Source organism: Canis lupus, chromosome 22, assembly GCF_011100685.1.
Source record: "Canis lupus familiaris isolate Mischka breed German Shepherd chromosome 22, alternate assembly UU_Cfam_GSD_1.0, whole genome shotgun sequence".
NCBI classification, from domain to species: domain Eukaryota; kingdom Metazoa; phylum Chordata; class Mammalia; order Carnivora; family Canidae; genus Canis; species Canis lupus.
This window is the reverse complement of record NC_049243.1, coordinates 376,943-403,434: the sequence shown is the minus strand read 5'-3', so window position 1 is coordinate 403,434 and position 26,492 is coordinate 376,943. Positions and strand designations below refer to the sequence as shown.

General features: G+C 48.9%; 1 protein-coding gene and 1 long non-coding RNA gene across 7 annotated transcripts in view; one reads left to right on the top strand and one right to left on the bottom strand.

Annotated features, from left to right (window-relative positions):
- Positions 1-26,492, top strand: part of WDFY2 (WD repeat and FYVE domain containing 2) — a 162,455-nt gene that overhangs the window by 34,984 nt on the left and 100,979 nt on the right. The gene's annotated exons all lie outside the window — the stretch shown is intronic.
- Positions 18,527-25,235, bottom strand: LOC106557567. 2 transcript variants are annotated; one of them, XR_005376113.1, is made up of 4 exons: positions 24,940-25,235; positions 23,926-24,821; positions 23,272-23,610; positions 18,527-22,719 (listed from the first exon to the last, which is right to left on the bottom strand). It is a non-coding gene; the product is annotated as an uncharacterized LOC106557567 (long non-coding RNA). The 2 variants fall into 2 exon arrangements; XR_005376112.1 differs by lacking the exon at positions 18,527-22,719 and having other exon boundaries at positions 22,819-23,610.

The following is a 26,492-nucleotide window of genomic DNA, read 5'->3' as shown; positions in this document are numbered from 1 at the left end:
TGTGCCGCCCCTTGGGAGCCACCTCTCGTGTGCAGGGCACCAGCCTGCACGTATTGTCGCGGTCGCCCGTGGATGCCTGTGTGGGAGGGACGGAGGTTGGGGCCCCGGTGGGCTGCCCGGTCTCTGACCCGGAGAGCTTTGCGGCTTAGAGGTGGCGATGCGCCCTGGGGCCCGCGGTCGGTGTCTGAGGGCGGCCTGCGCCGGAGCGTGCGGCCCACCGACCTGGGGACCCTGGCCGCGGCTGTTGCCTCCCCGCGGGGCTCCCCCGTCCGCACAGAGCGCCGCTGGCATTTCCTGGGCTCGCAGCGCCGTGGTAGGAGTGGGGGGGCGGCTGGGTGGGCAGGGAGGGCCTGGGGAGCCAGCCTCGGGCTCCCCGGCCTCATGCTCCCCACCTCATGCTCCCGGCCTCGTGCTCCCCGGCCTCGTGCTCCCGGCCTCGTGCTTCCCGGCCTCGTGCTCCTGGCCTCGTGCTCCCTGGCCTCGGGCTCCCCGGCCTCGTGCTTCCCGGCCTCGTGCTTCCCGGCCTCGTGCTCCCCGCCTCGTGCTCCCGGCCTCGTGCTTCCCGGCCTCGTGCTCCCGGCCTCGTGCTCCCCGCCTCGTGCTCCCGGCCTCGGGCTCCCCGGCCTCGTGCTCCCCGGCCTCGTGCTCCCGGCCTCGTGCTTCCCGGCCTCGTGCTCCCCGGCCTCGTGCTCCCCGGCCTCGTGCTCCCGGCCTCGTGCTCCCGGCCTCGTGCTCCCCGGCCTCGTGCTTCCCGGCCTCGTGCTCCCCGCCTCGTGCTCCCCGGCCTCGTGCTCCCGGCCTCGTGCTTCCCGGCCTCGTGCTCCCCGGCCTCGTGCTTCCCGGCCTCGTGCTTCCCGGCCTCGTGCTCCCCGCCTCGTGCTCCCCGGCCTCGTGCTCCCGGCCTCGTGCTTCCCGGCCTCGTGCTTCCCGGCCTCGTGCTCCCCGCCTCGTGCTCCCCGGCCTCGTGCTCCCGGCCTCGTGCTTCCCGGCCTCGTGCTCCCGGCCTCGTGCTTCCCGGCCTCGTGCTTCCCGGCCTCGTGCTTCCCGGCCTCGTGCTCCCCGGCCTCGTGCTTCCCGGCCTCGTGCTTCCCGGCCTCGTGCTCCCCGGCCTCGTGCTCCTGGCCTCGTGCTCCCGGCCTCGTGCTCCCGGCCTCGTGCTCCCAACCTCGTGCTCCTGGCCTCCTGCTCGGCTGGAGCCGGGTGCCTGTGCGAGGCTGGGCCGCCGGGCTCCGTCCTCCCCAGGGCACGCTCCCCGTCGCGCGGGCCAGCAGGAGAGGCTCCAGGAGGTGTCCCCGCCTCCGCCTCCAGGTGAGCCGGCAACGGTGGCCGCCCCCACACGGGCCGCGGGTGAGGATGGGCAGGGCCGCCCCGGGAGGAAGTGGATGGCAGGCCGCGTCGCGGGCGGTGGCGGGGCTGCACGTGTGCCGCGGCCCTGGGGCTGCGTCTGGGAGCCCGCGTCCCGTCCGGGCAGTTAGGACACACAGCTCCCCTGTAGGGGGTGGATCCTTTTCTCACCTACTGCAGTGATTTTTCCACTATCTCATCCCCTCCCCCAAGCTTGTACGATAGAGGAGCAGCATAGACATGATTAACGGGCTGTGCTCCCCCTGTCCCCGAATATTCCTTTCAAGAGCCCTCATCGTTGAAGCGATCGAACCCTGTTTTGAGATAATGTGATAAGGGATGAAAGACCACAGGGAGGAAGGGGTTGGGGAGCCACTTAGGGGTCAGATGGAGTCATCTAGTCAGGCTCCTCCAGGCACACACCTCTCTGGGGTAGCTGTGGACGACTACTGCTGGACTCGGATGGAAGGAGTTGTTCATGGTGGGAATTCGAGTCCATCCGAAGGGCTTAGACCCTGCCCGCGTGTTGCCTGGGTGTGTGCAGCCCTGCGTCCCTGCTCTGTCCTCGCTGCGAGTGGCGGGACCTTGTGTGCTGGGCTCCGTGGGTCTGACGAGGCCGCCTGGGCTCTGCTCTGTTTTCCTTTAAATCCTCATGTGTCCGGCAGATGTTAGGTGAGCTCCTTACTCTCTCTCGGGCCCTCTCCTAGGCGGGGGATAATGTTAGCGAGCCAGACAGGTCCCTGCCACTGTGGACCTCCTATTCTGTGGGGAGAAATAAGCAGTAAGCATCATCCGTAAGTAAAGGGGGTGTCAGAAGGTGCATAAGTCACACGGAAAAAACAGCGCAGGGCTGAGGGCTGGAAGTGCAGGTGTGGGTTGGAGGGGAAGGCTCCACTTTTTGCCAAGGAATGGCCGGGCTGGCCCCGCTGGGGGTGTAAACCCTCCCAGGGAGGGCAACCTTTGAGTGAAGATGGGGAGGGGGGAGGATCTCACCAGATGGGCTCCCCAGAGGGACTTCCTGGCCCTGGGAGCTGAGGCCCTGTGGCAGGAGTGCCCCCGATGGTCCGCAGGGAGGCTGCTGTGGCTGGGAGGAGAGTGCTGGGGCTTGAGGTGGAGGATCGTGTGGAACGAAGCATTGGAGACCTTGGAGACGTTGTGCAGATGGGGCTTGCCCAGGGGCAGGGTGGGCGGGAGGGGGGCACAGGGGAGGAGGACTGGCTGGGAGGCCGGCCCAGGGCAGGGTGGAGGTGAGCGGGGCGCAGGGGGAGGAGGACTGGCTGGGAGGCTGGCCCAGGGCAGGGTGGAGGTGAGCCGGGCGCAGGAGGAGGAGGACCAGCTGGGAGGCCAGCCCAGGGCAGCGGCTTGGCCAGGACGCAGTAGCAGAGGCAGGGAGCGGTGCCGGGTTCTTCACCTACGTGCTCGGGTCATGCAAACTCTGCTGGCGGTCTCTGGCCCGGCGTGTCCTGGGCCCACGCTCCCGCCAGACATTCCCAGTGTCGGCACGGTGGTGTTCTCCTCCTCTGTTAAGGGCACGTGTGTCTAGCACTTGTTTGTGCAACTGTTCCAGGTGCAGAATTCAGGTTTCTTGAGTTTGATCCTGTGTCTGAGCTGGATGGACGGCCCTGTTTTTAAGCCTCGGTTATGTAATAAACAGGAAAAAGATGTATCTGTTTACCTTAAAAGTGATCATTTTTCTTAAAAAACAGATATTTTAATACACAAACTCTTTAATATTTGTTCCACCCGAGCCACCTGCAACCAAGCCACCACAACACTTGGTCCCTGCCCTTCCTAAGAGTCCATTAAAATCTTGCCCCGTCTGGAGGGCCCCGGAGTCCACGGAGTGGAAACCACATGGAGGAAGGGCCTGGGACCTGAGCGCCAAGCAGAGAGAGGACTGAGGCTCTGCGTCCGTGGCGCTCGGCCCACCCTGGGTGCTAGGCGGAAGCTGCCCCCCCGCGGAGGGGCTTCCCCCCCATGGAGCCTTCCGTCCCCCACACCCCTGCCAGCGGCTTCCGTGGGGTTGTTGTAACGTTGTCGTACGTCGTTCATCTAGTTATGAAGAAGTCCAGTGAAGAAGTTCTGGAGAAATAGAAGAGAGACTGTAGTTGGGGCCCTGGAGCAGCCCCTTCCCCCGGCCGCCACCAGGCCCCTGACACCCCAGTGACCTTGCGGTGATCTGCGCAGGGCGACGTGCTGGAGGGGAACTCGTATTTTAGAATTTCACTGGGAATCTCCAACACTTAAATGGGTGATGGTGTGAGGCCCAAGTTTGTCTTTATTTTTTATTTTTTTTTAAGATTTTATTTGTTCAGGAGACAGGCAGAGACGCAGGCCGAAGGCAGACGCTCAAGCCCTGCACCCCCTGGGCTGGCAGCGTTGGTGCAGCACAGGGAAGCTGTTTGGTTCACATTTCCGCTTCCCATCCCGTCATGTGTGACGCCCGAGTCCGTTGACCTCTACATGCCTCCGCTCACCCCTTTCCGGCGGTTCCTCGGGTCTGTCACTGGAGGTGTTGGAAGGCCGTCCCCACGCACGTCGGCTTCCCGGCGAGGCTCGCGAAGTGGCTCCTTCCTCTTTCCCCACTGGTGGCTCAAACGATTAATTTTGATTGATGATTAACAGCGTAAACGTTCGTAGTTTATTTCATTTTGTATAATGAAGTGTGTATTTCATAATTCATGTGATTGACGGGCAGGGCTTCAAGCAAAATGAAACAAGCCTAACGGAAGTTTTCATTTCCGTGAATTTTTTGTTGGCGAATTTTGTGAATCTGATGTTTACAAATTCTTTGGTGCCTCTCGTCACGTTAGTAAAGACAACAGCAATAAAGGCAGGGGCACCGGGGAGGCTCCGCGGTGGAGCGTCTACCTTGGGCCTAGGGTGTGACCCCGGATCCTGGGATCGAGTCCCGCGTCGGGGTCCCCGCAGGGAGCCTGCTTCTCCCTCTGCCTGGGTCTCTGCCTCTCTCTGTGTCTCTCATGAATAAGTAAAATCTTTAAGAAACAAACATAAAGGCAGAGCTTCACTTCCGCCCTTTGTGGACGGATGAGAGGAGGGAGGAGGACTCCTAGGGCACGCGACGCCCCACGGCCGCCACTGCCGTCCCCGCAGCATGGTGGGCTCCGCGGAGTCCTCCTACTGGACGATTTGTAATGTCTGCGAAGGGCCTTGGGAACTGACGGCCAGCAGGTAACGGGGAGGACCCAGCAGCAGGTTGAGCAGCAGGATGGGTCTTGCGGCTTTAGGCGTCCTCTGGGAGATGACCGTGTGCTCGCTAGAACATTCCCACTTACACCTGGGGTCCATCTAGATGGTTTTAAACGGTGCACTTGCAGGTTCCTTGGGCCTGAAGTGGGGGAGGAGCTTGCCCGCAGTATCTCTCAGGTGTCCTTCAGTTTTGAGGATTCTCAAAGCTGTGAGATTCAAATTCCGGTGTTAAGCTGAGGAGGCGCGGCCTCGAAGGAGGCCTGTGAGATTCCGGGATTAGATTCCGCACGTGGGAAGCCCCTCACGCTGTCCCGTCCTCCTCGTGACGTGGGGAAGGTTAACAGGAGGAAGCCGCTGCGGCTCGCCCGTGGCTCGTGGAGGTTTCTCCTGGTCTGCCTTGGTCTCTAAACATTCATTTTGTCTACAGTAGATCCAGGGCGCAGACGGTTACGGCTGTTAATTAAATACCTAAAAGAATTTGAGTCCCTTGGAAACTGATGCATTATAACCAGGAATTTGTCTTCGTATTATCTGTATGGAACATGACACATGAAAAGAGAAGTTCGCTATTGGCGAAAAATGGATTTCAGTTCCCTGATTTAATGTGATTTTAGGAAGGCCTCTTTTTTTTTTTTTAAATGTTTATTTTTTTTAAGTTTTATTTATTTATGATAGTCATCATCAGAGAGAGAGAGAGAGAGAGAGAGGCAGAGACATAGGCAGAGGGAGAAGCAGGCTCCATGCAGCGGGAGCCCGATGTGGGATTCGATCCCGGGTCTCCAGGATCGCGCCCTGGGCCAAAGGCAGGCACCAAACCACTGCGCCACCCAGGGATCCCAGGAAGGCCTCTTGAATGATTAAAGTTTCAAGTTCTTCACTGCAACATGCTCCGTTTATCTATTTTAACTTTCCTGTATTTATCTATGAAGGCTGTAATCAGTAATCGTGAAATAAAGGCAAATAAAAGGGAACTAGCCTAGAAAGTGTTACAGGCTACATAGGGGATAATCATAAACGACATCGCCAGCTTACTTGTTGTGTAAAACTATTATGCATGACTCGGAAAACTAATACATGTGGCAAATCAATTTGAAAGAAGTCTAGCTGGAAAACAAGAAAAAAAGTCCCTGTGTCATTGTGGCCTAGGGGTCATCCAGCCCCTTTCTTCAGTTGTACTTCTCTTTTCGTTCTGTTGAAATATGTACTTATTTGGTTTTCTGTCTATACAAGTATTTACATTCTTACAAAAAATATGGAAATTCTAAAAAAGTATAGGAAGCAGGACATAAGAAACCACCATGTTAGAGGAGCCACTCTCAGCAGATTTCTTTTAGTTTTTTTTTTTCTCCAATTTTAGTATAGCTTTATGTATACAGTCTCACAAACTTTGTATTTGCCCAGCACCCCGACGAAGGTCATCGGGTGGAAAAATGGAGCCTCAGCCATGAAAGATACATGGGAGCCACTGAGTCAGCCTGGAACTGCCTTCCCTTCTGGCCTTTTTGTTTAAATCGCTGTGGTTGGAAATCTGTTATTTGCAGCCCAAATCATCCTAAACTGAGAAAACTGCCTTGAATTTATTCATTCTTCCCACGCATGATTCTTTACTGTCACACCCAGTGAGCGCAGAATCCATAGTGGATGACACACTGCCCTTCTCTTCTCATAGCACACAAAATTGCTACCTTTTCTTTATCTTCCTTAATTTTTTTATATTTAAGTAATCTCCACACACAAGACAGGGCTTGAACTCACAACCCTGAGATGGAGAATCGTATCGTACACTCCCCTGATGGAGCCAGCCGGGCGCCCCCTGGTTCCTTATTTTTTGTTACATGTGACTATAGAATAAATTCCTCTAAGTGGAATTTCTGGGTCAAAGATTATATGCTTTTTAAGGTTTCTGACCTCGAAGGGTTTCCTTTCTTTTCTTGTCAGCTCATCATAAGACTTTAAGAATGTTTTTTTTTTTTTATTTTAATGAGTTTTTGGTGTTTTAAACTGGTGTATTTTCCCTCTTTCTTTCTTCTCCTTTTTTAACCTGTTTGGTTCACCACAGTGCCTGCAATGTTACTTCTTTCTTTATATATACTTTTTTGAGCAGTTACAATGTACTTGGCACTTTTTGCAAACATTTCCTCATTTAATAACCCCAGGGGATAAGTGGTATTTCCTTTTTTTTTTTTTTTTTTTTACCCAGTTTGTGAGAGGGTAGGGGTGTTTTGTAGGGGTGTTTAACCACTTAGTGTTCACTGAACGTTTGGTCTTACCTGGCATTTTGTGTTAGGTTTTCACATTATTATCCTTTCTTATTATTTACCTTTATTTAAGTTTTGTTTTGCTTTGTCATTTTTCTCTCTTTTAAAGTAGAAAAAGAATTTTATCTGTGACTTGGGAGTTCAATGTCCAGTTTTTGTTCCGATTATGAGTACATTTAAAATTTGAACTTATTTAACATTGGAGCAGTATCTGTGGAGTCCCCATAAGCCACGAGTGCTTTAGCACGCTGCTTCCTCCCTCCCTCCCTTCCTCCCTCCCTTTCTTCCTTCCTTCCTCCCTCCCTCCCTCCCTCCCTCCCTCCCTTCCTTCCTTCCTTCTTCTTACTGCCTGAATTTTGTTGAAATAATTAGAAATGTTTGTTCATACTTTTTTTTTTTTTACATTTTGCTCCTTTAAGCATCATTGCTGAATATTTCCATCGTTTCAACACCATTAGTAGTGTTTTGTCAGCTTTATTGTTCACTGCTATTTCTTGCATACTTCTTTGTGTCTATACTTCTTCTTTTTTTTTTTTTTTTGAAGATTTATTTATTTGAGAGAGAGAAAGAGCAAGTGATGGGAGGGGCAGAGGGAGAGGGAGAGAAATCCTCAGGCAGACTCCCTGCCGAGCACAGAGCCCTATGTGGGCCTTGATCCCAGGATCCGAGATCATGACCTGAGCCAAAATCAAGAATCGGCTGCTCAGCCAACTGAGCCAACTATGTCTACACCCCTGTAGATTTTCTAGTTTCTTGAATTCCTTATTCTAACTTATTTTTTTCAATTGCTTGTATGTCCTCCCTTCCTTGAGAATTTTCTTTCCAGAGGCACCTGGGTAGTAGATCAGTCTGTTGAGCATCTGACTCTTGATTTTGGCTTAGGTCATGATCTCAGGTCATGAGATCCAGCCCCACGTCAGGCTCCGCAGAGGGAGCCTGCTTGGGAGTCTCCCCTCTCTCTTTGCCTCCCTCCCCCCCAAAACAAAACTTTTTCCCCAGAAAGGGTCTATGGAAAGTGTATTTTTTTCTTATGTATTATATGTTTTAAATTTCTTATATTTCTTATGTATTTTTAAATATTTCTTAGCTTTCTAATAATAATAGTACATAATTTAGCTAAGTCTAGACTTCTTAGGTCACTGTCTCTTCCCTTCAGAGTCCTGTAAGTCTTACTCCACCGTCCTTTAGTGGTTAGTGCGGTGGATGAGAAGCTTGATGTTTATTTCATTCATGTTCCTTTTTATTGTTGTTAATAAATCTTGGTGGAGGTTCAAATGTCTTCATTTTTCTCCCAGCATTCAGAAATTTGGGGATGTGTGGCTCTTTCATGATGAATTCTTCCAAGCTCTGAATGGATAATTTCAGTCTTAAAAACTGACTTTTAAGTTCTGTTTTTTCACCCATTATTTGCTTACTTACTATTTCTCCTTTACACAACCATTATTTCTTCCTGGTTCATTTTCTCTTTCAGTATTTCAATCATGCACATATTAGAGCTTCTGGATCTGTTATTCTAGAGCTGTCTTTTCTTTTAGATTTATTTATTTATTTATTTATTTATTTATTTATTTATTTATTTAGAGAATGCACACGTGTGAGCAGGGGGGAGGAGCCAGAGGAGAGGGTGAGAGAACCTCAAGCAACTTGTGCTGAGTGTGGAGCCTGGAGCCCGTCGTAGGGCTCAATCGTGACCTGAGTTGGCTGCTTACCCGACTGAGCCCCCCAGGAGCTGTCTCTTCACTAGTAGTTTCCAGTTTTTCTGCCTTTCCCTGTGAGTTTTGGGAGATCTCACTGAGCAGCTACATGTCTGCAGGTTCCCCTTGGTTTTCTGTGGTGGCCAGTCTGCATTTCACTGCCTGTTTTTTAGGCCTCCAGTTCCACCTTTTGTCTTCGACTTCTATTCCTTGTTGCTCCTTTTCACCTCTCACCCTTCTGACATTTGTAGCAGTGATTCACTGTTCTTTTGGATCTTAACCGAGAATGTAAATTTTAAGATTTGTAAACCTGTCTTTTTTCTTGCAGTTGCCCAAATTATTCAGATTATTCTACTTGTCTTAAAATATCGGAGTCTTTTCTCCCATCTCCTTTGCCAGCTTCTCTGTTGGCTCCTCTGCCAAGTGCAGTCTGGTCTGTTCAATATTGGTAACTGAAATATGCTTTGTCAGGGGTTGTGTAGGTCATTGTTCAGTTCTTTTCATCATAGGCAGAAATCGGGGAAAGCTGGATGCATTGTACTTTCTCATCAGCAGCCCGGGTCCCAGTGGTCTGTGTGGGGTAGGGATGGAGAGTGGGCAGTGGGAGACAGCTGCAGGGCGGAGTACCCCTTTGTTGAGGAACAGTCTCCCTTTTGTGCTGCACTGGCAGCTCTAGGCCGACTGGAGTAGTTTCCCTGCCCCCTGAATAGCTGCGTGGCCTGGCACCCAGGCAGGAGCTCCAGCACAGCCCTTTGTCCCCGCTGGTCTTGCTTCCAGCCTCTGCTCCAGTTCACGAGCTCTTCACACCATCTGGAGAGGGGCCCCGGGTGGACTTGGGCCCTCTGCGTAGTGGAAGCTTAAGAGTTTAAGTTGAGCCCCCTCCTGGCCTTGCTGGTCAACATTGGGCCCCTTGTTTAACCCTCTGAAGCCAGCTTACCGGTGGATGTGATAATATTGAAATTTGTCGACAGCTTGAGGCGCTTCATTGGCCTTCGAGCTCTCAGTAGCTCGTGAATGGCAGCAGCTTTGTTGCTAATGCTGTTCCAGGGACTGGCTGCTGGTTGGGCTCTCCTGCCTCTGCTGACTCCTCAGGGGTTCACGTTTGTGGATGGGTCTCTTAGCTGGCCAGTTGGCGGTGAAGAATGCTCCTTACGGAGTTAGCTGGGTCATTTTCACAAAAAGTGATGAGAAAAGGGAGTTGTATGCATCATACTGGTTCCAGGTGCTCACATGTAATTCTTTATTTTCTTTTTAAAGACCTATTTATTTGAGGGGGGGCGGGGAGAGTGCACGGTGCCTGTGTGAGCGGGAGAGGGGCAGAGGGAGAGGGACAGAGAATCCTCAAGCCGTCTCCCACTGAGCATGGAGCCTCCTGTGGGGCTGCTAAGATCATGACCCGAGTTGAAATCAAGAGTTGGACACCTAAAGGACTGAGCCACCAGGCACCCCTCACATGTAATTCTTTAAACCAGTGCGATTTGTTTTAATAAATGGTGTGAGGTAAGGGTCCACTTTTCTGGAAAGAAATAATTAGGGTAGCAGCTTTTATTGTATAATTTAACTTTCCTCCATTATTTTTAATAACTTGTTAGAGTGCTCATTAATATATATGCTTGAATCTGTTTCTGGGCTTTTATTTTTTTCCACTGGCCAGTCTATTTAATTGCTATCATGCCATGATATTTGAATCTTTCTTTCTTCAGTGGTAGGATTAGTTGTTAAGAGCATGGGGTTTGGAGACAGGCTGCCAGGGTTTGAATCCTGGCTCCTTTTATTCCTAAGGGCTTAAGTAAATTACTTAACCTCTGTGTACCTCAGTGTTATAATCTTGAACACGGATATAGTGTAAAGCTTAAATAATTGTCATCAAGTAACTAAAACTGAGCCTTGGTTAGTATAGTGCTCCCTAAATGTTGTTATTATTACATCTCAAATCTTTTACCATATACAACACAGATTTTTTTAGTTTTGAGTCCACCTTTTAAAACTGGAGATCAAAAAACTGTAAAAGATTCTCTTCTTCATGATCTTCTTTCCTCTTATTTCTAAGCAGAGATGTGGCTTCAATTCTATAAATAAAAGCACCAAGAACTCATAGTGTAGTCTTGCAAAGTCCTGGAGTGTGTTTTTGAGAAAGAGTGAATAAAAACCTGCCTCTGGGCTCTTGAGGGCTGGGACCCCATCTATACCCTCTTAGTATAGTACCAGTCCTGGTTTGAAATACGTACCTGCTGCATGCTTTCCAAAATGAAGGAGAAGTAATACTTTAGTCACTCATTCATTCATTTATTTAAGATTTTATTCATTTACTCATGAGAGACAGAGATGCAGGCAGAGGGAGAAGCAGGCTCCATGCAGGGAGCCCGACGTGGGACTCGATCCCAGGACTCCAGGATCCCTCGACCGAAGGTGGCACTAAACCTCTGAGCCACCCGGGCTGCCCTACTTTAGCCTTTTAATAAACAAGAGTTTAAAAAAATACCATGAGGGGCGCCTGGGTGGCTCAGTTGGTTGAGCATCTGACTTCGGCTCAGGTTATGGTCTCAGGGTCCTGGGATCCCGCACTCAGCAGGGAGTCTACTTGTCCCTCTCCCTCTGCCCCTCCCCTTGCTCATGCTCTCTCTCAAATAAAATCTTTAAAAAAAAATAATGAAACTGGGTTAGAGTCGATTAAACTTTTTCACATTTGCAATACGAGTGGAAAAGCCTGATCTTTCTCAAGATATTCAGTGCCAGGAAATAAATTTAGTGGAGCAAGGAGATTTTGTTGGTTAAAGCATTTTCGGTGTACTGATCGAAGTGGTCGGATGTGTTATGATTGGATGAAGTGGATTTTGTCCACACTGACAAGGCGCAGGTGGAGAAGCCCCATAGGAAGCCCTCGTTCTTTTCAGGGGCCTAAGAGGAGTTGGGAGAGAAATGAAGAAGTGGTGGTGGTATTCTGTGCCAGCCTGTAAGGGTCGCGGCCCCAAGAGGCTGAGAGGCCTTGCCTGAACAGCTCGCGGTCTGGTCTGTCTCGCGGCCTCTGGGCCTGCTAGACCTGCCTCAAGTGCTGTGCAAGGGGCTGTAAATGCCCACCGGCCGATTTCTTTGCTTTCTGTCTTCTGTTACTAACAGTGAACATTTCACCAGGCTTCCTGCATGTCCCCTTCTGGGCGCACAGTCTGCTCTGCTCCGAGAGGCCAGACGGCCTCAGAAATAAGGTGGAGGTGAGGGAGACGAGGGAGACGGAGGCTTCCAGGTCAGGCTGCCCGGAGGCCTCCGGGTCTTCCCTTCACCCGCTGGGGCCCGGGGGGGGGGGTGGGGGGGGGGGGGGGGGGGGGGTGGGGGGGGTGGGTTCGGCGAGTGCACACTGCAGCTCCTCACCTCTGAAATGGAGATGAAAACAGGATCCCCACCCCCCCCAAAGCAAGTGAAGAACAATGTCTCTTATGTAAGCGATGCCCAGATGGTGGCACCCTAGTTTGGGCTGTAGTAACAAATTCCCATGGATTGGGTGGTGTTCCCGTGGCTTCGGGGCTGGAAGTCTGTGATCAGGGTGTGGAGGAGGGTCGGGCTCGGGGTAAGAGCCTTCTCCTGGTGTGTAGATGTCTGTCCTCTTGGACCCTTACGTGGAGGAAAGGTGGTGTTTCTTCCCAGGGCGCTATTCACGAGGGCTCCACCTTCAAGACCTTATTCTCCCCCACAGGCCCCCCTCCTAACCCTAGCACATAGGAGGTTAGGTTCTGGCAGAGGGGGCAGCTGGCCTCCATGCTTGAGCGTCTGCCCTCGGCTCAGGGCGTGACCCTGGGTCCTGGGATCGAGTGCCGCCTCGGGCTCCCCACGGGGAGCCTGCTTCTCCCTCTGCCTGGGTCTCTGCCTCTCTGTGTGTCCCTCATGAATAAATAAATAAAACCTTAAGAAAAGGATTCTGACAGAGGAATTTGGGGAGGGACTTAAGCATTCAGTACCTAACAGTTATTATTCCTTCCACTACTCCTGCTGTTGCACTTTCTCAGCCAGCAGGAGAGCTGGAAGCTTTACTCTGACCATCCCCCCAGTCTCCATTGCTGTTTCGGGGTCCCATGTCCGACTTCTCCGACCCTGGGAGTGCCTGCATACCCTTTAATCTGGCTCGACTCTTTTTTTTTTTTTAATAATTTTTTATTTATTTATGATAGTCACACAGAGAGAGAGAGAGGCAGAGACACAGGCAGAGGGAGAAGCAGGCTCCATGCACTGGGAGCCCGACGTGGGATTCGATCCCGGGTCTCCAGGATCATGCCCTGGGCCAAAGGCAGGTGCCAAACCACTGCGCCACCCAGGGATCCCTGGCTCGACTCTTAATGGAAGGGATGCCTACTGGAAGTTTTTGATCTTTTTTACAATGTGATTGATGGGTGCCCACCTCTGTCATCCTTTATATATCAGGAAGCGCAACACGTATCTGTTGGGCAGTTGGTGATACTTGAAAAATTTCAGCTTTTGCTGGGCTTTGCTCCTTTTCAGGTTGCTGTGTTAGCTTCAGCTGCCTTCCGTAGCCTACATTTATGCATATGAATTACTCTAATAGACTCTGATTTGTAACTACGCTTTACATTTTGTATTTTGCAGTTATCTTAGTTATCTTGGCCATGGTTAACGGTTATTATCAGCAGACCTGTGGGCCGTGATCAGTGTGACTTGGGAAGTGCCATTTTCCTAAGAGAGAATTGACCTTGACCCACTTAGGCAAGATAGAAAACAGCCAGTTCTTTGGCTTTGTGTTCTTTTTAATCACAGAAACCAGAATCATTGCAGCAGTTACCCAGGCTCAGCTAATTGAAAGGACTCACAAGATTTCACAAAGTAAACTTACCTAAAGCTCTAGTAAAGACAGTGAGTACAACACAGCAGGAGGAGGAGAACGCAAGGCAAACGTCCAGGAGGTCTGGTACATCCCAGGTCCTTTTTCACGTGCACATATACTTTTTGTCTTTGCATCTTGAGCCTTCGGGAAACATGTGAGATGGTGTCGCCTGGACAGATAGATCAGTGGAACAGAGCAGAGTCCACAGAGAGAAACACACACATAGACAGTCAATTGATTTTTGACAAATTTGGTGGTGAAAGGATTATCTTTTCAACAAATGATGCTGGAACAATTGAATATGCACGTGTTGAAAAAATGACCCATGTCTCATACACTTATAAAATGAACACAGAATAGATCACAGACTTAAATGTAAAACCCCAAACCACAAAGCTTCTGGGAGAAATATAGGACAAAATTTTTGTGACCAGAATCTGGTCACAGATTTTGCAAAATCCCCAGGTTATTCTTATGCACATGAAAATTGGGAAAGGACCTGCCTATAAGGTGTGTTTTGAAGGTTGAGTACTAGTTATGTGGCGAAAAAGGAAGATGGGGGAGAAACAAACAAACGCTTCAGCAGAGGGTCAGCACATTCAGGGGATATGATGAGTGAGGGCATGGCTTTCACATAATAAGTTCACGCAAGAATTTTCACCACTGTGCAGTGAAATAAAAACAAAAAGGACAATATAATGAGGTTTTTATATCTAAAGTTAAATTTATTCAGATTTCAGAATTCTCAGATCATGCCCTTCTTAACTTTTCATAAAATGAAAGTGCTAGCAAATTGTAGGGGTTTTTTGTTTGTTTGTTTGTTTGAAATGTTTTTTCCTTGGCAAAATCAAAAGGTGACAACCCTATGTTTAACTCACCACCCTTTCAGTTTTAATTTTAATTTTTCTCCTGACCTATGAAATCCAACCAAGTTTGGCCATTAAGAGGAGTTGAGCAGAGTATTGGACAGCTGGGGCTGGAGGAGCAGACAGGGGTCAGGTTTTGGAGGACCTGGCAAGCTGTGCGGGTGGACTTGATCCCCACATCATGGAAGGCTGAGTCACAGTTGGAATTGCACGTTAGAAAGTTGACGTTAGAGGCGGGTGAAGGGAGCAGAGCAGAGTGGAGCAGGAGGCAGGAGACCAGGCCGGAGGCTCTTGATGTATCATTGGGAGTGTGACAAAGGCCGCCTGATAGAGCAGAGCCAGGACAGACTCCACTTACTACAGGTGGAATTGACAGGAATTAACAATCTAGTGGGCAGAAGAGGTAATTTTACATTAAATTATTGTTTGACTTTGAATTTAGTATGCCCAAACTAGTGTGAGTCAGCGCTGTACTCAAACCTCTTAAAAGGATTGATTTAAATGACTATGGAGTGGAGTGATTGAGCATCTGTGCAGTGTAGTCCCTCAAAGACAAAGAGAAACTCATTAAAATGAGATCAGAGAGTTAATCCATCTTCACACTTAAGTACCCATTCATGAAAAGCTACACTGTGTGAATCAGAAAATGCTGATTTCATTCATTTTATTACGTATGTAATGACTTGGGAGAATGCGTGGCTAGTAAAATACTGGGTACTGCTAAGCTTTTTGAATGTTTATTTTTGCAGGGATTAACTCAATACTGCTGCATATTATGTAGCGTAATAATTTACATATCATGCTTGCTTTACAGAATGGCTTCTGGTGGAAGGGTCTCTGATTTGTCTGCCTTTAGCTCAAGATCCTTAGGAAATTCTTAGGAATTTCAGAATCTTTTTGGAAGTCAATGAATTCTTGAAAAGAAATTTAGGAAATGATTTTGTTTCTACTATTACTTTTACCTGACTTCTCCAACAAAAATATAAACAAGTGTTGACTAATAAACAAGGTTCTGTTTCTCTGGCTTCCCTGTGCTTTTAATGAGTTTGCTTGTAAGCTTTTTTGTTGGTGTGGCTTACTTTTAAGCCTGTTTTTCAAGGAAGGTCAAGATACACTGATTTATTTCCAGACTTTTACAGACTGTTCAACCAATGCATAAACAAATTTGGCTGTTTGTAGGTTCATCTACACTGCATTTTGATACATCAAGGATATTCTGTGGGAGCTTATGTGAGAGGTTCACTATGGGAGGAAAGTTAATATGATTTTGATTTATGGGATTTATTAACATTCATGAGTTTACATTATGTATCTCAAAAACCCACAGGAAGGGAGGTTGATTATAGGAGGAGCGGGTATCTATACTGTGGTGTTTCAACAGAACATGAAATTTTCCAACCATTCATGCTAAACCATCACTTTATATCAAGCAAAATTATGGAGGTTTATTTGACCTGGCAAAGTAAAGATGTAGTCTCATTGTCTTTTTTATTTTCCCATTTTATACCTCCTATATATTCCCACAAAGCATATCTGATATGTTTAAAATTTGTGAGAAATATGATTAGTCTTAGTTACTTCATAAAATAGGCTAGATTTTAAGGGCTTTTATGATTCCATCTAGAAATTCACTACCTGTCTCTTGTCATAAGGGAGAGCAGATGGATGTTCAAAATAATGTAGATTATTTAATATGGAATCTGAATACTTTTATGCCATTTAGTGTTTCCCAGTAGTGAGGAGAATTTAATCTCCTAATGAAATATGTTTAAGCACTGCAGAAAATAGACATTTTCATCCACTCTGCTAACTTCAAAGCAGTCCATATGCTATTGTCTCCCTTATCATTTACATGTGCTACTATAATTTATGTATTGAGAATATTTAACAGGAGAACTTTAAAAGTTTTCTAGCAGGATTATTCTGATATTTTGTATTGATTTCTTTTGGGCATATGTGCCAGGTAATTGCCTCAGCTGTTAACACCTTTCAAAGCATGACTTTTTCTAGTTTGGTCATTCATTTTAGAGACCCAGAAATTGTTTGTTAACCGTTTTTCTAGAAATAAAACGTGTTTCATTCGTGAACTTTTTATTAACACCAACACAGGCTGTTAAACCAACTCAGATTGCCAACTGGATGACAAAAGTGTTTAGTACCACTTGAATTAATATCCACTACTGTTTCTTTTTCATAATTCCTCTGTGCTTAAAGGAGGCTATGCCTATCTGTTACATAGTTATTTTTACATATATATAAATATATATATATGTTACGAGTTATATATGTATATATGTTACGAGTTAAGGCCTCAAGATTTTTTAAAGGATATTTTATTTCTTTAAAAGATTTGTTTATTTTGAGAGGGAGAGAGTATGAGGGTGAGCAGGGGGAGGGGTAGAGGGAGAGAAGCAGACCCCCACTGAATGCAGAGGCTGATGAAGAGTTCAGGACCCCGAGATTAGGACCTGAGCCGAAACCAAGAGTCAAGATGCTTGACCGACAACCAGCCAGGTGCCCCAAGACCTCAAGATTTTTTGTTTAAAGATTTTATTTATTTATTTGAGAGAGTGAGAGAGATCACAGAGGGAGAAGGGGAAGGAGAAGCAGACTGGCCACTGAGCAGAGAGCCCGGAGAGGGGCTCAATCCCAGGACCTGAGATCATGACTGGAGCCGCAGGCAGATGAGGCTAACTGAGCCACCTGGTGCCCCCCAAGACCTCAAGATTTTTAAGAATAATTTATCTTGGACAATTTCAACATATACAACACATGAAAATAATGATGATACCCATCATCCAGCTTCAGTGATCAACCTTCTGCCAATCTTGTTTCATGTATCTCTCCACTCCCTGCTTTGGGGTTTTGGGATTCACTTCATTCATTCATTCATTCATTCATTTATTTGGCTCCATGCCTGATGTGGGGCTTGAACTCATGACCCTGAAATTAAGAGCCCGCCCCGTGCTCCTCTGGGATTCACTTTAAGTGAACTTTAGATTACTGTATCATTTTACCTGTTAATCCTGTAAGTGATAACTTGTTCCACATTCCGCAGTGCTGCTATGGAGGGCTAAATTAATAATAACTTCTTCATATCCTTGAGCATGTTCAAATTTCCCTAATTAGAACATATATTTTTTATATGTGTTTATTCAGACCACTATCCAAACAAGGTTTACATGGTGTGTTTAAGACAGTAGGCCTTTTTTTTTTTTTTTTTTTTAAGATCTAATTATTTGAGAGAGAAATCAAGCACACAAGCAGGAGGAGCAGCAGGCAGAGGGAGAGGGAGAAGCAGGCTCCCCGCTGAGCAGGGAGCCTGAAGCGATACGGGGCTCCATCCCAGGACCTGGGATCATGACCTGAGCCAAAGACAGATGTTTAACCGATTGAGCCACCCAGGTGCCCAAGATAGCAGGCTTTCTTTTTTTTTTCTTTAAGATTTTTTATTTATTCATGAGAGGCACAGAGAGATAGAGAGGGGCAGAGGCACAGGCAGAGGGAGAAGCAGGCCCCATGCAGGGAGCCTGACGTGGGACTCGATCCCGGGTCTCCAGGATCAGGCCCTGGGCTGAAGGCGGCACTAAACCGCTGAGCCACCCGGGCTGCCTGAAAGTAGGCTTTTATTTTATTTTATTTTTTTAAATTTTTATTTTTTATTTTTTATTTTTTTTAAGTAGGCTTTTAATGTGACTTTTCCCACGATCTTGCTCTGTAATTTTGATCAAATTGTTTGATTCTCTAGACCCCCAGCACCTGCAGACATTCACTAGAAATGATGGTACTTTGCTTTACTCACCTTAGGGTATTTTGTAAAGGATAAAGAGAAGTAGGGTAGGGCAGGCAAAAAGGATGGACTTTATATTTTCTGCCCTGCTTTAATTTTGTTAATGGAATGATTGGGAATGTTAATGATTCCCAAAATCATGTCTTGCTTAACTTGTTGGGTCCATATTTTCATGGAGCATTTCTAGTCACCGTCGAAATACAAGAGGTGGTGTTGAAAAGCATGCATATGGCATGTTTCTTATGAGAACATGGACAGCAGAGAAAAGTGGTTATGATCTAATGATGGATGACTGGATTCCTGTTTTCTCTAACATTACCACATGCATTTTTAGAGAATATTTTCTTTGCTTGAAGTTCTAGGACATGAGGGAAATGGGAGCATAACTGAGTTATAGTCGTAATCTGATCAGTTATCTAGGAAAGGAAATGATAACTTTTAGGTGCCTGGGTGACTCAGTCGGTTACGCATCTGCCTTTGGCTCAGGTCACCATCTCAGGCTCTTGTCCTGCTCAGCGAGGAGTCTGCTTCTCCCTCTCCCACTACTCCGTCCCCCTGCTCATTCTCTCTCTTTTTCTGTCTCAAATGAATAAGTAAAAAGTCTTAAGAAAAAAAAAAAGGAAAGGAAATGATAACTTTTGATCTGACCTGGGCTCATTTCCCACCATTGATTATCTTCTTCATCTTAGAATTGACATTTTTCAAAATTTCTCTAAGAGGCTAAGCCCTTATCTCTCAACTCTTCCCTTTTACCCCTTCTCTGTATTATTCCCTTCTAATTATACATTATGTAAGAGCTTCTCATTCTAATCTTTTTTATTCTTTCATGTTTTTAAACTTTTAATATTTTCCATATCATTGTGTTCTGTTAGGATTGTCTTGTAGAGTGTTTTTCATTTATCTCTCTTTTTTTAAAGATTTTATCTCTTTTTTTCTTTTTTTTTTTTTTTTTTTGGCTTTTAAAAGACTTTACTGGGGAAACGTACAGGGGTGGGGACCGTCCGCGGAGACCTCTCCGGTCGCTGTCCTCCATCTCTCTGGGCAGTAGCCATCCCCAGGGGCCCCTGCTCAGAAGCATCAGATCAGTTTTGGCAGGGGCCTTAAAGATTTTATTTCTTTATTCATGAGACACACACACACACACACAGACACACACACACACACACACACACAGAGGTAGAGACACAGGCAGAGGGAGAAGCGGGCTCCCTGCAGGGACTTGATCCTGGGACCTCCGGGGTCATGCCCTGAGCCAGAGGCAGACGCTCCACCGCTGAGCCACCCAGGCGTCCCTCATTTATCTTTTAGTTTATAAATCCTCTCTTTGATTGTATCTAATCTGTTCCATTTGTCTATTGAAATTTTTACTTCAGTAATACATTTTTTTCATTTTCAGAAGTTGTTTTTTTCAGTCCACTTACTGTCTTCATTTTTTAACCTCTTACTTTTGAAACACAGTAAATGTAGTTATTTTATATCTCTTTCTGATGATTTTAGTATCTGAAGTCTTTATTGGTCCCTTTTTTGCTCTGTAATTTTTGTTGGTTCTCACTCTGATACCTAGTTTCCTGGTGGGTTTTATTTTTAAAAACTGGATCCATTCATTTTCCTTAGAACCTCACCTGGGGAAAGTTTTTCAGGTGTCCTTGAAAGTGAGTTCCTCTGTAAGACTTGCTTTTGCTTCTATGGTTGCCTGAGGACATCATAGATTTAGGACCACTTATTAAATTCTCCATTAGAGAATAAGTTTGTACTGGATGTTTCATGAGGGTCAGCTTGTGGAGAACAGCTTTATTGATTGATTGATTTTTAGGTAGATAAGTTTCCTTACTGTCCCATCTCTGCATGGGGAGATTTATTTCTTATAAACTCTTGCACCCAGGGTGTAGCGTTTGGAATCCTTAAATAAGGTTTCTTACTAGACTCCCCCTGTCGTTTAGGCCTAGACCTTTTCTCCTATAGCCCACACCAGTGTGACAATGAAATGGATACTTGGGATCTACAGGGTCCAGCAGAAGTTCTTAAAGTTAAAAACATTACAGTTAAAAAGTGCTAAGAACTCCCTTATTAGAATTTTGGGGATCTGCAGATCCCTCACTTTTAAACAGGTTTTAAAGTAACAACAATAAAAAGAAAACCACCTTCTGCTGAATTGCAGCCAGCGTTTGCGTTAGTCGGAAAGGTCTTTCTGCGTCTATTCTGCAGTCGTGCTGAAAGTCGGTGCGGTCCTCCAGCTTCTCTTTCTGGAAAAGTTAGTTGCCTTTTTGAGGTTTTCCCTGTTTTTCCAACGTGGGGAGTAACCGAGGCGCAGTCTGCCGTCGTCAGCTGTGGGGCTCCCCGGGCTGGAACCGTTGCGGCCACCCCCGGCTCTGTGTCCGGCCCGTGGCTGCTGTGCGGCCGCTCGAGGCCTCCCGGGGTGTCGGCCCGGCCCAGGCTGCTGCGCCGCCAGAGCCCTGTTCTGAGGCCCCCGTTCTGTAAGCGTGCCCTCCCACACGGCTCAGAAGCTCTGCTTTGTGCCCTTTATCCCTGGACGCCGAGCCTGATTCCTGCAGCCCGAGTCCCAGGTGCCCGTGCATCCTGCAGGGGAGCCTCTGCCCCTCCGTGGGGGAGTGGCCGCGTGAATTCCTGTCCTGTGTTCCCGGCAGGGATGCCCTGTCCTGGCCCTCCCGTGGCCGCATCTTTGGCAGCTCTGTGAAGGTTACACTTTCAGAGAGGTAGCCTGTTTCTTTTTTAAAAACTAAAAAAAAAAAAAAGAGTTTTTAATGTGGTAAAATAGACATAACAACATTTACCATTTTACCATTTTTAGGTGCACAGTTCAGTGACACCGGGGACATCCACAGTGTTTTGCGACCATCCCTACTGTCCGTTTCCCAAATGCAAACTTCATGCCCATTAAACAGTAGCCTCTCCTCCCAGCTCTGCTTTATTTTCCAGGGTGTAAGACCCTTGGCCATTTGGCTATAGGCGGCCTCCCTGGGAGGGAGCAGGGCATGTGCTACGGACTCGGAGCAGGGGCAGCCAGGGCACCTCTGAGTCACTGCTCGTGCGTTCACTGTTTCATTAGGTCCCTGTTGAGCATCGGTCAGTGGTGTGCGGTGACGACGGACCATGCCCGCCTGCTGTGTGGACGGCCAAGAACACTACTTCAGTCTCTTGTTCCTCTAGTGATTCCGCCCGTATTCCTCCTGGTGGGGGTAGCGATGAACACTCTCATGTTGTTGAATCGCTCAGACTGACAGTTCACAGCTTGTTCCCCTGTCTCTTTAGCCTGTGAGGGCCTCTGGCTGAGGAACAGGTAGCCCTGCTGCTCCCCAGTACCCCATCCAGCTTCGCCTTCTGGTGCTCTCCTCGGCCGCCCTCTGGGTTACACTTCACCACTGCACTGGGCACATGTTCGCTTTTTTCTCTTCTCTTTCCTGTTCTTTGTCCTTTCTTCTATGTATTTACATGACCTTTTCCAAGCATGACCTTCTCTGCGCTAAGTACTACATATTAAATATATAAAAGTGTTATAGGTATTTAAAAAAATCAAAGGTAAAAAAGGTAAATCAAAGGTTTTTACCTTTTACCTTTTTTATTTTACCAAAAATAAAAATTTTTTGAAGTTCTCCTAGAATTCCTTGACTTGCTAACTAGCATTAACAGGCCATGTGACTGCTCGGACGCTGGCAAGGTGGCTCCGGAGCTTCCTTCCGCCCAGGAGTCTGGCAGGCTTGCCGGGAGAGTCCCGCTAACACAAGAGAGCGGAGGTGCAGGTCACAGCGGTGAGAGGTGAGAGGGAGGGGGCCTGGGAACCCTAAAGCCCACAGCTACGCAAAGGCGGGGAGCTGTGCTCCAACATCAGCCACAAAGAGCTGAACCGAGAATCAGAATCTACAAAGCCAGGCTAGAATGCAAGGAAACTAGTTGCAGACCCAGAGTAGTGCCTAATAGTAATGAAACCCCTCGGAATTAAGTCCTTGTGGGGGCTTCTTTCTCTCGAGGCCTTAGTCTTGATCGCAAAGCCAGTAATTCCGTGTGTTTTGTGTGCGTGTGTAATTTCTCACCTGCTGTTTACGTCTGTTTCACCTCATTTTGAGACTTCATTTTATAGGTTTTAAAAAACAAGAAGATACTGCTACTTGATTGTGCTGTTTAGAGTTCTGAGTTGTGAAGGCTCATGTGACCTCTGGTTTGAGGGAGGGGCCCAGCCAGTCCCGACGCGGCGGGGTGTCAGCAGCGTGCAGCACCCCTCCTGACGCACCTGACCGCCAGCACCCAGGTGGCTGGTTGTTTTGAAGCAGAGCTCCAGGTGGTGAAGTTAGGGGCGCCCCGGGGTCCGTGCTTGGGCACTGTTGCTCGGGCAGCGGCGGGCCTGGCGTGCAGCTGCCTGCAGGGTGGTGGGGAGCCTGAGCCCCACCGCAAGCCCCAGCGTCCTGGGGCCTTGGCCGCGCAGCCAGTGTGGCAGGCGATGCGCGTGCTGTACTCCCCACGTGTGATCGGGATGCATATGATGAGACTCTAGTCTGTTTTATTACAAATAATCCTAGAGGAATGGCTGTAAAAAAAATCCTTTAGGTATGTTTTCCGAGAGTTTCTGCAACATTACTTGCATTTTCCACCTTTAAACAAGTCACCGTGAAAACTACCAAAAGTTGTTGACGGACGTCCCGTTGCTTCCAGTTCCTCTGTCCGTCGGCGGGTCGCGGGGGCTGCCTTCGGTTTGTACTGAGCTGCAGTGTGCGACCTGTGGGGAGAGTACTCCCTGGAAATTCAGGGTCGGCCTCCCTCGGCTCCCAGCCCCGGGCCCCCCCCCCCCCCCCCCCCCCCCCGCCCCCCAGGCACTTCAGCGGTGGCAAAAATAACCATTGTCCCCTGGGAAATGGAGCTCATTGCTATGGTAACTAATGAAGGTTGCATCATTCTAGGGCACATTTTTAAAAGCCTGAATTTCAACATGGGTAGACGCCTCGTCTTATTTTATTCAGTAGCTTAGCAACCTGTGGTATACTGTTTGTCACCGCCCCCGGTCTTCCTCCTTCTCTCAGAGAACTGACCTATATAGATAGTTTTTTATTATGGGCACGTTCGCACTGTGAATTTGGTTCTGTTCTTGGGTATGTTTATGACGACTTTATTTTGTGGACCAAAACTCAGGCCCCATGCTGTGTCTGAGAAGCGAGGCTGTTTGTTCTCCGTGTGGGGTGCCCTCGCCCGGTCTGCGACCTCCTGCGCGCTGCACCCCTAATTGTTGCTGTTGCTCTGCGTTTGTCCTTGGTCCTCTCTCCCCCTCACTCACCAGCGGCTTAGCTCTCGCCTGTGTGCTGGTGGCTTCCCGACGCTGGGCTCCGGCTCAGGCCTCGCCCTGGACTCCAGGTGGCCGCCGGTGCCGGCTCGGGAGGCCCAGCTGGAGCACCCCGGGCGCAGCACGTTCAGGGAGCAGCCAGCATTGCCTGCTGGAGCGATCTTCGCCGCAGGGGCCGCCCCTCGTGCAGCTCCCCACACGCAGTCAGCCCCGAGTCTGCATGCTTCCCTCCTGCATGCTCTACCGTCTCCTTCTTCTCTTCTCCTTTTAGGCCTGGCCTCCTGGCTGGCCGGCCCGGTTGCTTCAGGATAAGCAGGTTTTCTCCAGGCTTCCCTAAACAAACAAACAAATTGTGGTTTTCTGACTGGCACGAGGCCTTCAGTGGCTCCCCGCAGTCCTCAGGGTAAAACCCAGACTCAGGAGGGCGGCCTCCTGCCCGCCCCATTGTCCAGCTCGCATCCCATCACCCCCACCTGCGCCCCTGCTGCCCTTGCCGCTGTCCTCAGGTGCCCCCGTCACCCCCACCCCCAGTCCTGCACCCCAGACACCGTCCCCTGGGGACGCTCACACCTCCTGACCCAGGCCCCATGTCAGGGCTCGAAGCCCCGCGTGTTTCCTGACCAGCGTGGCGTCTCCCCCAGCTCCTACCTGGCTGGGCTGCAGTGCCGCGTGGGGAGCTTCTGGAACATTGGTGGCGCGGGGTGGTCTCTGTGGTTCCAGTGCGTTTCCTATACGCGGGCCTCGTGGGCACCTACTAGGTGTTTGTGAATGAATCGGAATGTTGTAAATGCACTCGTGAGCCACGGGGCAGACCCCTCACTACTGGATTTCAGCAGTCGGGAAATCCGGATGGTGGACGTCTCTGCAGCTCCTCGCCTCCGTCTAAGTGGACTCGCCAGGACCGCTGGAGCTCAGAGCCAGGGTGTGCTTTCCCGGGAGGATGGGGTGGCCGGCCACACGCACCTGTGCGCACGGTCTGTTCAGCAGCGGCTGTGGGCTGTGGAACCCCGTGGCCGGCTCACGTAGACGAGCGCCGCTGGAGAGCAGAAAGTCAAGTGTGGGCTGCAGTGTGGGACCCTCCCCAGGGGAGCAGTGGGCTTCGCTGCTGGAGCAGCGCCTGAGCTCCATGTGGTCATGTTGGCTGCTGCCGCAGGCAGGAGGCGGCCACACCTACCCCATGAAGGCTGCGTGGAGGCAGTGCCGGGTGCCCTTCCCCTCCGTTTCTTTAGGTGCTGGCGGACTCAGGAGCCACAGATCCGCACCCATGACCCCCCAGCACAGTGTGTGGATCGCTGGGTTTCAGGCCCGTGTCCTTGCTGCCACTCCGCACAAGGTCTCTGCAGGTGTGATCAGAACATCTCCTGGCAGTGGACAGTCGGGGTGGGTGGCAGGGAGGAACTCGTGACCGATCCCCTTGATGTGTTAGGAATGACGAGCCCACGCTTGGGCCTGGTGTGGAGCTCGGCCCTGGGCAGACGCCAGTGGGACTAAAGACGATGCCGTCCCCGATGGTGTGGAGAACTCAGCCGAGGAGCAGCCTAGTCCTGAGCAGGGTGGGGTTCTGATAAATATTACAGTGCACCGACCTCTGCTTTCACCTTAAAATAGAAGCAAAAGAAGAACTTTTTTTGGTTTAAGGGTAATATTTAAAATGATTCTTACCTGTTGAAATGTGGTCAGCTGTGTCCAGTATGGACCAGGAGAGGCAGCCGCCTCCGCGCCGCAGACCCGCTGCGGGGCCTTGTCTTACTAGTTTTGAGATGAGAATTTCTCCCCTCCCTGGCTGCCCTGACTGCGAGCGGGAGAGGAGGAGCTGGGAGGAGAGGACCGGCCTGGCGCGGGGGCAGCCGCCTGGCACCGTGTGTCTGGCACCGTGTGTCTGGCCCCGTGGGGTTGCCGGGAACCGGGGCTCTGTGTCGGGGTGAGTGCTGCGCCTCTGGCCTTCGGAGGCACCTGCATTCTTCTCCAGGACACTGACCTCTACTGGCTTAGCCTGACTCGCAATCACAGCTGAGTGTCTTTCTTGGATTTTTTTCAAGGAAAAAAATTTCCACTCACTATTAAAGTCTTTTTATGCTGCTTTAAAAATATAATTTGCCAAGAAATTAGTACCTATAGGCTTTGTATAGTGGAATTAACATTTATCTAGGAAATTTGCATTTATCTGGGGGAATTCCTAGCTATCCAAATTTTACTTTTGACCTTTAGGATGTAGTGCTTTTTTTTTTTTTTAAAGTTTTTAACTGTTATTATACCTCTAAAGATAAGGGAACAAACATTTTTATAGTTTTTTTTTATTTTATTTATTTATTTATTTTTATAGTTTTGCTTTTATTGTAAAATTTATCAATTCTTGATATATGTTGGTGTAAGGAAGGCAATATATCTAGTGAAGAGAGCACAGAGTTTAAAATCACAGGTTTTGGTTCAGGCAGATTATTAGTTCAGGCAAATTGCTGAAATTCTCTGGGCCTTCTCACCTCTGAAGGGTGATTTGTTCACAGAGCTATTGTAAGGATTAACTATATACACAGAGTGTTTTGGGGGCTGTTGTTCCCGCAAAAATGTTTGTCACTACTATTAAAGTGAAAACTAACATTAGCCAGCCACCCTTTTGACCTATACAGCTGTTTAAAAAAATCTTAAAACAGACCTGTATTAGCTGTATTGTCATGTGCCTTTTCTACCGGGATTTTTAGAATCTCTGTTACTTAAGTGTCTGTCTATACATGCGTATCTGTGTAAGCTGAGAGTTTGTGCACCTGAAAGGCCAGGAGCGTTGGCTGCGGTGACATCGCGGTGCTCTACGACCTGGTGTGCGTGGTGGCGGAGCTGCCTTCAGCTCTGCTCTTCATGGAAGACGCTGTTCCACATCTGCAGTTATTTTAAACTCAGTATGTTGAAAATGAAACCTGCCCTGTTCTCCTGCCTTCCTGTCCCTGCCGTGCTGGGAGCAGTTTTGCATAGTGTGGTTGGGAGAGCGCAGCCTTTGGGGTTAGCCTGCCTGGGTCGTGGCTCTGTGTCCTGGGGCTCCCTGTGCTTCAGAGCCCTCCTCTCGGACAGGAGAGCCGTAGCTGTTGGGGTTGTTGGGAGGCCACGTATTGGAATTTTGTTGGCCAAACAGCCCCTTGAAAAGCCCAGCAGACTTCTTTTTGTTCGCTTACAGTGGTTTCCGTAGCCGATCACCTCTGCCCAGCAGCCTGTGTCGCTCCGGG